Genomic DNA, 15740 nt, shown 5'->3' on the forward strand with positions numbered 1-15740 from the left:
ACTCGCCCTATAGTAGACCCCCTGGGGGTCCATAATAGGAATTTGCTTCCCTATAGTCAACACTTCATTTGATTTTTATGTTCCGTTTCGGGACGTTCTTCTTCCCTATTATGGACCCCCCAAAATATTCCTATAATGGACACTCTCGTGTTTTTTTATAGAATTGTAAAAAATCATTTAATTTTACTTTCCATAGCATTTCCAATGCATGTAATCAAATCATAGGACTGCAAGGTAGGTTCTCCCGATGGAATTTCATAGCAATATGTTTACATTATGCTGTAATAATGCAAAAATGGCTGGAGGGTCCACTATTGGTTGGGGGTACACTATTGGGCGCTTTACCCTATTTAGCAGACCGAACAAGCTACTGTTTAACTAAATTGTCAAGGGCTCTTTCACAGATTACGTAACGCTGAATTTGATGATTTTGGAACCTAGGCCTCCCTTCCGTAACATTTTTGGCTGGAAGGTTTAATTTTTTTTTGTATGAATCGTAACGCTTGGCCGGACCACATCCCTCGCTCTACAACGTTACGTAATTTGTGAAAGGCCCCATAGACTATGCTTGAACCACACTTTTCGGACAAATTCACCAAACTTGCAAACAAGTTTATTCCAAAGATCACCACTGTGGTGTATTTTGTACTTTGCTTTGTATGCAAGCTTGTGTGCAATCCATCATATGAAAATTTATCTAGACAAAATGGGGACGCACTGTTTCTCACGCTATGATAATTGTTATTTACCAAAAAGAAAAATGAACGCTGTTCTAACAACGTATTAAAAAATAACTAATACCTATACATGTCTGCGACTAAAAATTACAAACAGGACAAGCTAGTTTGTTTGTTCTACTTTAGGCATACAGGTATGTTCCGTTTTTATCAACACGGTCCGTGAATTTCAGCTGATAAAATCGGAACAGTGACAAAATCGGAATAATTTTAAATTAATGATTTCGTGTGTGTTACTTCTACGCGAAGTTAAACGATTTACAATGATATAGAAATGCTAATATCATCTTCCAAACTTGGATGTACATGTTCATGATAGCATTAGAGGCGAAAGTATAGAATTGATAGTTCCGTTAGGATACGGCCAATGAAGAATGTTTTATAGAAGTCGATTTGAAAGCGAGCGGAGGCAATATTTGTGATGGCACATATCACGACCTTCCTTCTGCCTATCAATTCTATACTTTCGCCTCTAATGCTATCATGAACATGTACATCCAAGTTTGGAAGATGATATTAGCATTTCCATATCATCGGAATAATTTTCTTAGACGATTTTCTTAAGCTAAAATTTTAGTAAAAATGATTTATTGCTGTTAAAATGTGAGATTATCAGGTTCTAATATTTTTAAATGCTAAATGACTGTCTATAAACCACGTGAACATGCTAATGGGTGGCAAGGGTTAGTCAAAAGACATAGGAAATATATATTTATCATCAATGGTGACTGGTGAGGTTCCTGACAAGTAAGGAGTGCATCAAGAGAACGTCCATAAAAGACGTTACGAAAAAATAACCATTGTCAATCCCTCGTACATTCATTTCCCCACTTTTTGTGTGAAATTTCATATAAATTTATATGAGTAGTCACACTTTAAGAAACCCTCTCCCTCCCTCTCCCCCGCTTGACGTAATTTATAAACGTTCCCTAAGATAAGGTGGCATCCGTTGATAACATAACAAATAATTTGAAAATATTTGACCTCCTTAACCCTTTCGGGACGGATATGCCGGTATCTACCAAATCAACCAAGGCTTATGCAAAGTCATCATCATCGTCATATACCCAATCCAGTCCAATAGGCACATGCGCATCATTTAAATCCAGTTTTCTCAATGATGGTCCAGGTATTCCAAAACGCTCCCAAGCTCAACCCAAAGTATCTACCGGCCAACTCAGGTTTCATGCAATGTCCTCGACGTCGATATGTTCAATAAGCATGTGCGCACCATGCAAACTCAATTATCCTAAATTTGAGATGTTCATGGTACTCCAAAACATTCTCGAGCTCAAGGTATCTACCAGGTCAATCAATCAAAGTTTTTGCAATGTCTTTGGCAATATCCAATAGGAATAATGTACACACAATTTCCTGGAATGTTCACGGTTAGATCCGGTCCGGTATAAAATATTTTCGTTTGGGAAACATTCTAAATTCCCTGGGCATAGCGTTCCCTTTGTACTTGGCTCACAAGATACATACCCATGCAATGGCGGGCATAGGAAAGCTTTCAATTAATAACTGAAGAAATGCTAATAGAATACTAAGTTGAAAAGCCGGCCAAGTTCCAGTTGGAATGTAGAGCCATAGCAAAAGAAGAAGATGTCCAAGGTCCTCCAAAATGATCTTGAGTTAAGATCAAGATATCTATTAGATGTACAATAACTAAGGAGGTGTTTGTATCGACCAATTTAGCTGCGGACTTTTTTGTTGAGGCGTACGACTTTCAGAATATTTTAGCCAACCGTAAAGGCCTGCAATGGTTCTAGCTAGTGATGATTGAAGTCATATAAGCTAAATGGTTTCACTAGGGTATCATATCTAACATCATTCATAAGTTGGATCATTGGATAGGTCCAGTGGCGTAGCCAGAAAATTGGTCTGGGAGGGGGGGTTCTCTGAACATTTCTTTTTCGAAAAAAAAAATTTCTTCTAAAAATGATGTCTCTGGGGGGGGTTTTATGCCCAAAACCACCCCCCTGGCTACGCCACTGGATAGGTCAAAGACGTTTTGAAAATTCTGTAGTGAAATGATCTGAGATCCATGACGTTTTGAAGAGATGTAATAAAGTCGGTATTGAGAAGTGGAACAGAAATTCTTGGAAAGTTGTTCGAAAAGACTATCAAAGTAACCGTCAAAATTTATTTATGTATGGCATCATTTGTTCCAACGATTCGATATCGAGTCTAAGAACATCAACTCATGGAGGGTCCACTGTAACTTGTGGAAGAATTAAGTGATATCCTACCAGCTCGACGGAACTGCTGGAATGTTTATGATGTTATGCACGGATATATCATTTAGGACTTGGTTGATCGGGTATATCACATGTTCTGAACTCCAAGGCGTTTTGGAGACCCTGAAATAGTTTACGTTTATTCAAAACTCGATCAATTTATGTCTTATCACATAGATATTTTTGGACATAAATCCCAGCTTAGGAGATTTTGTTTGCAGACATATTTCCTAAAGCATTCGAGGATATGTACTCCAGAACAGTTTGGAGGGCCTAAAACATCCGAAAAAGTTTCACAACGATTTTTCGGTTATATCAGAACGCCAGATAACAATGTAATCCTTCATCCTGAAGTAATAAAGTGCAAACAAACCCACATTTTGTCTCTTTTATTTCGACGGGAAGAAGTCGGTAAAGAGAAACATTGTCTTGTTAGTTACGGCTTTTATACCGCTAGTGCTTGAAATACTATAAATACAACATTTAGCCAGACACTAACCCAAGATATTTAATTTTAAAAGCTAAATCTCTAAAAAAAATGATTGAACTTTCTTGTTGATAAAAACGGAATAATTTTGTTGACGAAATCGGAGCGTGATAAAATCGGAACATATCTGTACCAGATTTGGGTTTCATATCATGACTAGGAATTATTCCAAGCATATGGCATAGCGGTAGCGGTAATTTCACAGTCCAGCCGAGCTGAAATATTTAAACTCTTCAACTTTTATAATCCACTTTATTTTGTTACCGATAATATAGCTTAAATATCGATTCTGTAGATGTTCACATTTTGACCCTTCAAAATCATAGGTAATTCAAATAAATAAGATTTCATCAACACTTTCACCATAATCAAACTTACCTTTTGTGGTTACAAGGGAAAACATAGGCAAAGAAGATAGAGTCATTGAAATCCCTCTCTTAGTGATTATTTCTTGAATGATCTTATTTCATATAACGGTTGAATGGGTGAACTGTTCCGATTTCCATCTTACATTCATCTAATATCGAAAAGAAGGACAGCACTTATCTCGTCACAGTTATAAGCCACAACTAACCACCAAACATCAAGGAAAGTTTGTGAATATTTAAGCAGTTTTAGGACAATTGTGAAAATTAAGCCTTATTCTCTGTGTGCGGTGCTGGTTACTTAAGGGTAAATATGCCTGCTTTTCATCGAGTAATCCGGGGATATACCCCAGTCAGCATGTGGCTATTCCTTCCTTATCATCGCATGACGTGTTTTGGATCTTACCATTCGCGAAATATAATCAAGCAATATCATGGATCAAGATGAAAAGACGTGACTCCAGTTGAGCTCGTACGAAAATTTCCAATAAGAAATCCGTTAAAAATTATATCACCCGCGCTTTTTGCTGCAATCATAGCAACACTCTTTGCAAAAGCTGACGCGCGATGATGGATTACAGGAGACAGGAAAAATAAACCTTGCACAGTAATAAAAATTTACATATAAATTAAGCAATCATATTTTCTGAGCATCAACCAGCTGGTTGATGTGGCAGTCATCGACAAGCGAATGCAAAATATACCACATGTGCACCACAACGTGATAATAAGAATCAAGTCGATAGGACGTCGGATTTTCACCGCGGAAGAGAGAGAGATAGTGAGCAATTTTTAATAGCTTTGCTATTGTTCACGCCCTCCGGGATACTTAACGATATTAAACTAAAAATATGTTTACAGTATTACAATTAACATTTACGAACTATACAAATCAACTTACAATCAAGTTTTCCTGATAAGAAAATTATTTTGAGCTTTTTAGTGGAATGTCTTCACTTGTCATAAGACGAGTTAATACAATCCCATTGAATTCAACCACTCTTGGAATTCAATGGGATTGTATTAACTCGTCTTATGACAAGGCAAGTTTTCCTTCCGGCTACAATCGAACAAACATCTTCCTCCGGGCTCGAGGCGACCTAATTGGCTAATTACATTCAATTTAATATCATTGGCGTAACTAAAGGGGGGCTAGGGGGGCTTTAGCCCCAACTAGGATCTAGTTAGCCCCCCCTAGAAAATTTTGATTCCTTTCATAAGTATTGCACATATCTAGCCCTCATGTCGCATCTATTTGATGAAGTTTTTGCACTCCAAGCCATAGGAATTCTAAACACGATGAATATTGCATCAACGCCAGATTTGATTTTTTTTTATTTACAAAATTTTAATTGAATGAAGAAAATTCAAGTTAAATACTGAAAAATCTGTATTGTCTTGATATTGAGTAAACTTGTAATTTTGGACAAATTGTTTTAGTTTCAAACGGCATAGGATGCTTACTATTGCTTAGATTACCGTACAATTTTTAACAATTCCGGATTTTGCAATGGAGTTAATCAGCAATTGATCAATCCTCTAAGGTTTTAAAGTTCCGCCATCAGGGGTGACAATGGGTCTGGGGGGTGAGAATGGTTTATCGCTCTCAACGGCAGCCTGGAGGTCGTAGAGCAAAATCGTTTAAAAAGGTCTCTTATATTTTAGTCTTCTTGCCCAAAGATACATTCAATCCACTCTACAAGCATTCTAAGTAGTTGAAACAGTGACCCATTCTCACCACCATTTGACCCATTGTCACCCCCGCCGACGGTTGTTTAAAGTTTTGTGAGTAATTGTTAACTAAATCGAGCGTATGATCTTTAGCTTTCTAACTAAAACTAATCCTAAATTGCATTGAATTTCCGATTATCACGCTAGGCTTCTTAAGATTGGATAAAGGCTCAATAAAACATTCAGATTTAGAGGAATGGTAACTAAAATTTAAATAAGAAAGAACTTGTTTTGCTTTTCTAAGCTCTTACACACTTAATCTCCAAAATTCATCTCGGTAATAGGAAATGACGAACGTGGTCGGCAAATTCTCATTTGACTGATATTTCGTCAACATTTGACATTTGCATTGTTTTTCAAACTTCTGATTGCCGAACATCAGCAAAGAAACTGAATCACCGAAATTCGGTAACATATTTTGCAATTTAAATCGGTGAAATAATATATTAGCCGAGATTCGGAAAAGCGTAAAACGTCAAATACAAACTTGTAACAACAACGCACAAAAAATTAAAAAAAAATGGACTCAAGTACTTTTCGGCTCTTCGAAGAAATGTATTTTGTGTAAGTATATTCCATTATTAAAGGCGTGAATACCACATTAAAAATGTTTATCATTTTTTTTCAGTTAGTTTGCATTGTATATAAGGCTGATTAAATCAAACCACCATCATTGAATACGTGCATTAGTGTCGAAGGTGGCAGATGCAAGATGCAATTCCGCTCCATTCACGCAATGTACTATCGACCAACCATTTCAAAAACATGCCAAGTATACCCACCGGAAGATGATGTACATAATTAACATGTGTTGTTATTCAAAATAAATATATTTACTTCATATCTTTATTGTTTGTATTTGTTTTTTTTTTTGCATTTGACATAAGAACAGAAAGAAAAACAATTATTTGCTGAATCTCGGTAAAAATATATGCCAAAGATCTCGGTAATTCATTTGCCGATCGCCCGGTAAATTTTGACAGCTGACAAGACTACATGTTTTGCAGCTCAGTCGGCAATTTGAACTTTTAACGAGATTTTTACCGAGCTCTCAGCTGTTGGATTCTCGGCAATTTATTTCGCCGGCCTCGGTAAAATAAATTAAGTGTGTATTATCGCCGCAGCAATATAAACAGTAAAAAGGTCTTAGTAGGCCCTCGAAGTTAGGTGGCAAATTGTGCAAATTTTCTCAGAGTGTAAATTTGATAATATGTGTTAAATTTGTTCATATATGTTCATATATGTTAATTTATTTATTTGTTAACTAAATTGAAAAATAATAGACGGGAAAGTTGTATTAGAAGGTAGATTTTTTTTAAATCATCCACGAATTTATTCTAACATGAAGTGAGTTTTTTGTGGTCAGATCACCGTTTGAAAGCTCGTAGGATTTGTCGGGCCACTAAATTGTAAGCCGGAGAAAAGAGTTTAACTAACTAATTTATTCAATATTTAATATATAAGGGATTCTAGGTATAATGCAAATCAATAAAGCGTTCAAAGATCAGTGTCGTGCTTTCATTCCATTTGCGACGAACGAACCAATCAAGGTTTTTGGAAATGCTACGAGATTTTCTATTTCAGGGCTGAGCGTCGATGAATATCATTTGAAATGTTTCAGTCTTCCATGGATATCTGGTAGGCCGACTTACGAACAATATACGAGCGGTATAGAAAAGGTGATAAAAGTTAGCCCCCTAGAATTTTTCATTAGCTACGCCAATGTTTAACATGCTCGTGTGTTGCTGTTATACGAAAGCAACAACACAACAAATACATTTTTTTGGCTTTCAGTCTTTACTGGCTATTAAAACGACACATTTCTTCTATGCCTTAGAAGGGCGTAGAAGAAATATGTCGTTTTAATAGCCAGTAAAGACTGAAAGCCAAAAAAAATGTATTAGCAAAACAACAAAGTGCAGCGCGTTCGCTGCCCTGTCTATCGAATGCGTTCCCCTAGGTAACCCTTTGCGGCCCCCCCATCCGTAAGCCCTGTAGCTGGTTCTCTCGGATACAGACGGGGTTTACTCCTCACAATTCAACTCCAGGACAGCCAGCTTCGCCACTGGACGGACTTTCTTTCCTTTGGAAGTTTGTACAGACGCCGACCGGATTCGGCCGCCACTTCCCGTGAACACCTCTTTCACCATGCATCGTTCCCAAACGATCCGCTTTTCGCCATCAGCAACGAACACTAGGTCTCCAACCGCAACTGGACGTTAATCGACCATCCATTTCGACCTACTGTTCAAGGTAGGCAGGTACTCCTTCTGCCAATGGTCCCAAAAACTATTCGTCAAGAACTGCGCTCGTTTGCTAGTGCTACCCACCTTTCTCCTTCCTTCGTCCAATGGACACTTCCAGCGGCCCAAAGTAGTCGATACCTACGTAGGCAAACGGATCGACCCTCACTGCCAAGCGCTGCCTCGACAGGGGTGCCATTTGCGGCACAGATGGCTTCGCCTTCCGAATGCTGCACCAAGTACATGTTCGCATAACCTTGACGATTTGTACCCGTAGCCTGGGTTTGTAGAACCGCTGTCGAACTTCGTTCACAACACTCTCGCTGCGGCTGTGGCCATATTCTCAATGGTTGCGCTCCAGCAACCTCGTCGTTACTACATGGTCCCTTGATAGAACGATCGGGAACCTGACGTCGAACGGTGCATACTCCGCTGCTTCGGCCCTACCTTCCATGCGAATAACTCCGTCTTCATCCAGGAACAGTGCCAAACGCACTCGATATTTCAAGCGGAATTGCTTGCGAGGTCGACAGCCTCTACAAGGTCTTCACCTCTTCGGCGAACTGGTCCGCTTGCACAGCTTTCCACCAAAGATTCTCCGCCGCCAGATATTCTTCCTGTTGTAACGGTACTTCAACACTCGGGAATACTCCTACTCCGGAACGCTTGCTACTCCTCCACAAAGCTTCAAATGGCGACGGCAATTCGAAATGAAACGGAATACCGCAGCAACCGTTCGTACCATCACTGGCTAACGCGAGATATGACACATCCTCTTGATCAAACTATCGGGCAACACAATATGGTGCAGTAGCCTTTCGTCCCAGCCGATTCCGCTACGCCACAGATCCTGCATTATGATCCTCCCGTGAATTAACAATGGAGCAAGAAACTGTTTAGGATCAAACATGCTAGCTACACACTTACCTTATTTCACCGTGTTCGGTCAATTTGACCGAAATCTCAATAGCAGAATTGTTCGGTAATTTATTTTACAGATTTTTTGTAATTTTTCCATTGCTCAACTGTCAAAATCACCGAAAATCAGTTAAATTATTTACCGAACAGTTCTGCTGTTGAGATTTCGGTAAAATTTTACCGAATTCGGCGATTTATTTTAAGTGTGTATGCACCTCAACGCGATCCTTTTCGCAGGCCAGGCACCTTCTCGAACATATGGCTGCAGATCTTCCCGGATCTCCGTGGAAAATGCGAAAGCATCTTCTTCAGGATCCCAGAGCACTCCAAGAATTCTTTCCGTTTGACTACCCTTGGCCACTTCTAGCGACTTCACCGTACTGAGACTGAGCGCACCTTGTCAGGTTTCTTCGGACTGACCACATAGTTCAGTGGCAAATACCACTCTTGATTCCTTGGAGTCTCTCTCAATTCACGTTCAGTGATGCGATGTGCGTAACCCTTGACTAGGTAGTCATTCAGCTACTTCTGCAGAGCTTCACGTACCACCGGATTCCAGACTTCGCATTCGCTTCATGGCCATGTTAAAACTTTCCGGAAATTGGATCTCGTCCTGTTTCCATAACTGTCCAGTTTCGAATATCTGGCCCACCCTGCGGGTTGTCTTCTCCAATATTTCTCAAGCTCGCCGATCCTCTTTCGATTCAAGGCGTATTGGTGACACTCCGACTTTTTCGAGCTGATAATGCTGTTTTATCGCGTCGTCGTTCTGACAAACGGAACAATTCATGTTTCGGGCTTGCACGTTCTGCGACTTTTCTCAACGGGTTGACGGGTTTTTGCGCTGACGCGCTTTTGGAACCCTCGCTCTATTCCGGCTTCTCAAATGTAGCTTCTAACGCACTTTCAACCAAACATTCTATAAAGTCGCCAAAAGTTTCCAAATCAACTGTATGGACTCGCCGTTTGTAATCCACCCACTCCATGGCATTGTACGACGGCAACTTTTGGACCAAGCTTTGCATCAGAATGGGATTCTTAAAGTGGTCCGTGAGGCCAGCTGCTTTCAGGTGTTGAGTAAGCTCCTCCGAGGCGCTCCCAAACTCAATGACTGATTCCAAACTCTCTCTTGCAAGCACTTCTGGGTTTCCGAATCGTTTCGTCAGCTTCTCAATTATTGATGCTACATTCTTCGGAACAAGAAGTCGATTTCGGACCGTATCTAATGCTTTCCCTTCCAATGCTTCCAGTAGGCGTACCAAGTTTTCAACGTTGGTAAATCGACTCATCCGCTAGGTCGTTTGCACCGATAAACATTGGTCAATCTTCAGCAGCACCACTGAACCGTGGCAATCGCCTTAGGAACACCTGTCTCGAAGCTATCTGCAATCGCGAAGGACCCGCCTCCACCTGGTGTAATCCGGAGTCTCGCTCATCGACCGACACATCATCCTGAAACGAAGACCGAAAGCTGACTTCATTCTCGAAGGTGGGCCGCGCCAGTCTAACGTTAGGAACCACTGGAATTTCCCTATTCCCTGGGACATCTATCCTTGAACGACAGCATCATTGACGGCTGCAACTTTGGTGGCTTTGTATTGCTCCGTTGCTCGAACGGCCATACATTCCCCGGAAGTTTCTCTTCCGGTCGCCACCTCTTCTTTCCAGCTTCCACAGCATCCAAATCTGGGAAATCCTCCTCGTTCAATACGAAATCGCCAACCTTCTCTTCCACCTCGATAATCTTCCTCAATTCCGACCTTGTCTTGATCACCTTATTCTTACAGGCCCTTCTCCCCCGCTCCAATTCCAGGATTTTGCTATGGCTCTCTTCCTCGAGTTCCTCAAGTCGATTACATTCTTCCAGTTCTCGTAGTTATCTCAAAGCTCGGGTTTTTGTTGACTCGGCTGACGGCACACTTGCACTTATCTTCTCTTTTACCCGAACGCGACGGGGTTCTTTCACCGGAACCGACTCGGAGCGCTGGACAGTATTACGATACCGATCGAGTGTCTCTGTTAAAGCACGTAACAATTTCTTAATTGCTATCTTTATTATAATCTCCTTCTTTTTCTTCATTGATTAAATGTTTCTCGCTTATTCTAGACTGTCCCTGTTCTTCTACTTGGTTGATATTATCACCTTCTTCATCACTTTCAGTGTCGTCTTCCTGCGATAGTTCTCTAGTAATCTGTCTTCTTGACGATCTCGTTTCGCTTGACTTACCGGTCGCTGGCCCATTACCCTTCTTTCGACTGCGATGTGCAAATACCATTGGAGAAATGGCGGTCTTGCCTAGGGCACCCAAAGAAGCACGGATGGAACGATCTTCACCTAGGCAGGTTCCACAGTACCAGACGACTTCGGCTACACTGTCGTCGACGCCCATGCATTCGTAATGGTACTACTCACGACACTTATCGCACAGAACTCTGGCATCGTAGTCCTCGCCTTGATCGTAGCACGTGTATTTGTATGTCGTCATACTACGGCAGGTAGGTTTTGAACTTATGTTCACGTCCTCCGGAAGTAAATGAAAAACGATTTCACAGTATGTCGTTTCAAACGATACTCAACTAAAAATATGTTTACAGTATTACAATTAACATTTACAAACTATACAAATCAACTTACAATCTAGTTTTCCTTCCGGCTACAATCGAACAAACATCTACCTCCGGGCTATCGGAGACGAGCCAGCCTCGGGCTGCAAGTCTCCTAAACAAAGACAAAAAAAATCTACCTCCGGGCTCGTGGCGATTGACTAATTACATTCAACAAAATATCACAAACGTTCATACTGTACGATTCAAACTTAAACTCACAGTTAGCAACAGTAGTGGAACGAACACATCTACTGTGCGGGAGAGGGACGATTAACGACACACAGGAAATCTTTAACACAAATAAACAATTAATATAATTCTACAAATAAAACAATTAACAAATTTACAATTTTAAACTTACGATCACGATCAAAAAACGATGGACGAGACACCATATTCTGCCTCGGCAGTGCTAAATAAACATCCGATTTGCTCGTCTCTCCTGCATATATCGTATCTTCTTCTTCTTCTTCTTCTGTTCGCGGCTGACTGTCATCATGCCGCTGGTTTAAGGGCTAGTGACTTAGACTAAATGCCCTAAATATCGTATCGCTTGCTGCTATTTGTTGCTGTTATACGAAAGCAACAACACAACAAAGTGGAGCGCGTTCGCTGCCCGTCTATCGAATGCGTTCGCCTCGCCTACACGGAAGAAATAAACTACCCAATATTGAGTTCAATTCACCCAACCTCGAACATCCATACGGGAAGCCAAAATTGAGTAAATGGTGTCGAAATAATTTGCCTTAACTCCCATGTTTAAAAAGTGCCCAACGGAAAATTTATTTACCCAACTGGAGGTTTAATCTACTCAATTTTGAGTTCAGACAATTAACTCAAAGTTGGCTTCCCGTATTGAACTGTAATAAGTAAGTTCCCGTATTGAACTAAGGGTCTGTCTCATTTGGTGAATTAAACTTAAAAGTGACAGTTCGAAAATTAAAAAATCACCCCGTAATAAGAATGGCTGGTGCTATTCAGCAATTCCAATAGGACATCGATGGAAAATGATTCGATATCTGTCAAAAGTAATCTTGCTCTGCGAGCAGGGTTATTTGATAATTATTTAAATGTCACTTTTAAGTTTAATTTCAGTTTAATTATCCAATTGAGACAGACCCTAAATAAGTTAAAAAATCTCAACTGTGGGTACATTTTTTCTTCCGTGTAGGTAACCCTTTGCGGCCGGCCGCAACAGCTATGTCACGAATACTTTATCTTTGACTAAAAAACAGATTAACCCATCTAGTGATAACGTTTTTCTGGTGTTGAATGTTTTAAAAAATATGCATTAGAAAGATTAAAATAGCAATTTGAGAGGATTATTTTCTTCTATTTACATTGTTTGCATTGCTTAATATGCGAGGAGGTTAGATGCAAAGGGATGTAAGTGACATTTTGGTCAAAATTAAGTATACTCCAAAAATGCAAAAAAAATCAATTTATGCGGTTAACGATAAATTTGTTCTCCCACGCGTGGAACTTTCGTTTTCAGAGCGATCGCACAATTTATTTTAGTTATTTTTGAGAAACAGGATACAGCTTATATTTCACAATATGCGGATCGAAAACTAACAATTACTCAACCAAAAACTAATCGCTTTTATAATAGTTGAAATGAAGCTAGCATGAGTTATCAAAACCACATCCAACATAATTTTCAGCGGAGGGTACTCGACCAGACCGAATCTTATTCGTCATCTGCCAAACGCTCGGTCACACACCATCAGCAAAATAAATTTCATGCTTCTGTGTCCAACCGAAATCAATAATAATTTCTCAAAATAATTTCACCATTCTCGGCAGCCTCAAAAATTGGTTCTCTGTCATTGTTCTGATTATCTAAAGCAACGAAGAAACGCTTCTAAATCATGACGTTCCTGCAGACCGCTGAGCTTGCACTTGTGTTCCCACGTTAGCTTTGTGTTGCATTTCAAGCATTAGCAGCGTACAGGGGGTTGACATTTTCGCAAACTACTTTTTTTTAATAAATGCCTAATATAGCGTTTCGTTATTGCCTTTCTCGTATACAAAGTATACGTAAATGGTATATAAACGATTTCATGCAATACTGGCGCAACTCAACATTGTTCGTTTTTCACACTTTGATGGCAATGCACGGAAAATGGTATAACGTTTCACCTGACAAAGACCCAGGTCAAAGTTCACAGTATAAAAAAAACTATGCTAAATTTAAAATTCAACGATTTTTCGAACAGTTTGTATAATTCCTCGAATTTATCGGATTTTCTATGTAGCACGAAGCAACTTCGGCCTAAATTTTGAAAAAACGGCTCATGATTATTCAAAAAATAGAATGACTTACTTGGTTTTCTGCTTCTCAGGTTCACTTATATGACTGATTAGCCTTGATTATATTGACTTTTGGCGCTCAAAGTATCTCTTAGTGGCAGGTGGGGGTCAGATCTGCATATGAGAGTAATTGTTAAAATCATCATATAAGTGTTCAATTTTGCAGAGAGGGATTAGTTTTCGAAATTTAAGGTGATTATACAATCAAGCTATGTGGTGAATTTCAAATTCACCACACGGTTTTCTACTCCTATTATTAAAAGTTCAAATCTAGCATAACAATTTTCGTACAATGCTGAAATTAAAGTCGATTGTTTAGCATAAGTAAGCTAACGATCTACGGATGTTTCATCCCAATGGGCTTTATGTTTCTCTCAATTCGTGATCTTGAAAAATCACTACAAAAAGCACGTGGTTTCCAAGATGGCCGATTTGTGGCTTTGTTGTATAACCACCTTAAATGAATAAACGCTGACTGATTCATTTGGAAATTGACAGTGTTCAGCCGAATATGAATTTGTTACGAGGTGAGGGTGACATAGAAGGCCGACGGGCTCCACCAAAAACATTCGATTGTTTAAAGCTCTGGCAAAAAAATGTTTGATTGAATAACCCCAAAGTTAATGCGATTCGGTAATTGAAGATGAGCATCCATGGATTAGGATAAGTCGGTAAGAAAATGGCTAGAATCACAAGTATGGCCGACTGGCATGACTCAAGTTTGACAGGCGTGTCAGCCCCTTGGCATGGTATGATCTATTTCCAGTATTAGATAGAGCTTTTCGACATTCGAACTCATTTTGCTCAAGAACGAGATTCGGTCGACGGTGGTTTGCTCGGTTTCGGTGATTAATGGCTCGATTTGGAGCATATTTGGCACTGGAGGTATGGATTTTGCTCTGCTCGATTTGTTCTTCTGTGGAGCAGCGAAATAGATCGGCTTTAGCGAAAATAACCTTTTGGCTTTATAATTAATAGCAGTCAAATATGCCATCATTTTGTTTTCGGGGAATTGCGGAAGGTCACGGAAGCTTTCTCATTGCGGCAGGCATAAGTATGGTGCACTGTTTAATTTTAAGGATTGATTCGTAGAGTATGTACTACACCAATTTAAATTTTATCATTTATTTATCTCAGAACAAAAAATCAAAAACAAATTGACTCATATACATTGACTGACTACCACTAACCAAGTCGTTTACAACCAAGTGGTCCACAACATTGTCGTGACTGGCCCTAGTCACTGGCCGTTGCATCAACAACATCCATGACGTTCATCGACACTCCGATTAGACGAGTATGGTGCCCCACTACGCGACTGTGTGCTACTCGTCATCGGAGCGGATGCTCGCTGCTACCTGCGATGAGGCATTCCGATATTGGCACAGGTCGGTGCCACCCGCTTACTCACCAAAGGAATGTCATCGGGAACTCCTTCGGATTCACTTCTGTGGATCCTGGGATGGGCGCCTCACCTTGGCCCGCCGATCGTCTGGCAACTAGACGTGTGTCTACACATCCGCTAAAAATTCGAAATACTTCGACCATTTTACTCATACTTATGAATATATGAGACCGGGTTCATTAGTGTTAAGTGTTTTTTCATGGGCTGCAAAATGGTGGGTTGACATCAAGGAGGAGTGCCCAACAGAGCTCTGGTCTCCACAAGTTCCTATCTCACGCTTCCACGGGTCGCCACGTCCGCCAGCTAAGGGTTGTGTACTAAGCTGGTAGTGCAGCCTGGGCATTGTGTTGAGTGGTAGAGTGAGAAGGTACGCCTCGAGCGTCTGTTCACCAGGAGGTGCGGCTCAAACAGCGTCTGCCTGGTACCCAGCGGCTGATTAACGAAACGGTGTATCGCGTCAGCTATACCGAAGGTGGCAGCCCCACCAGGGCGATGTAGATAACGCGACCCCGGTAAGGTAGCTTACTGAAACGTCTCAAATACAACGAAAAATTGAAATAGAAGAAAAAGAGAACGTTATTTTTGGCAACCGACCTGGCAACGAAATAAGGATTATGATTGAAAACTCGGTACCTGGAATGTCAGGACCCTAAATGAACCTGGACAAGTGAGCCTTCTGGTTCGCGAATTACAG

The sequence above is a fragment of the Armigeres subalbatus genome, chromosome 1, assembly GCF_024139115.2.
Source record: "Armigeres subalbatus isolate Guangzhou_Male chromosome 1, GZ_Asu_2, whole genome shotgun sequence".
Taxonomy (NCBI): Eukaryota; Metazoa; Arthropoda; class Insecta; order Diptera; family Culicidae; genus Armigeres; species Armigeres subalbatus.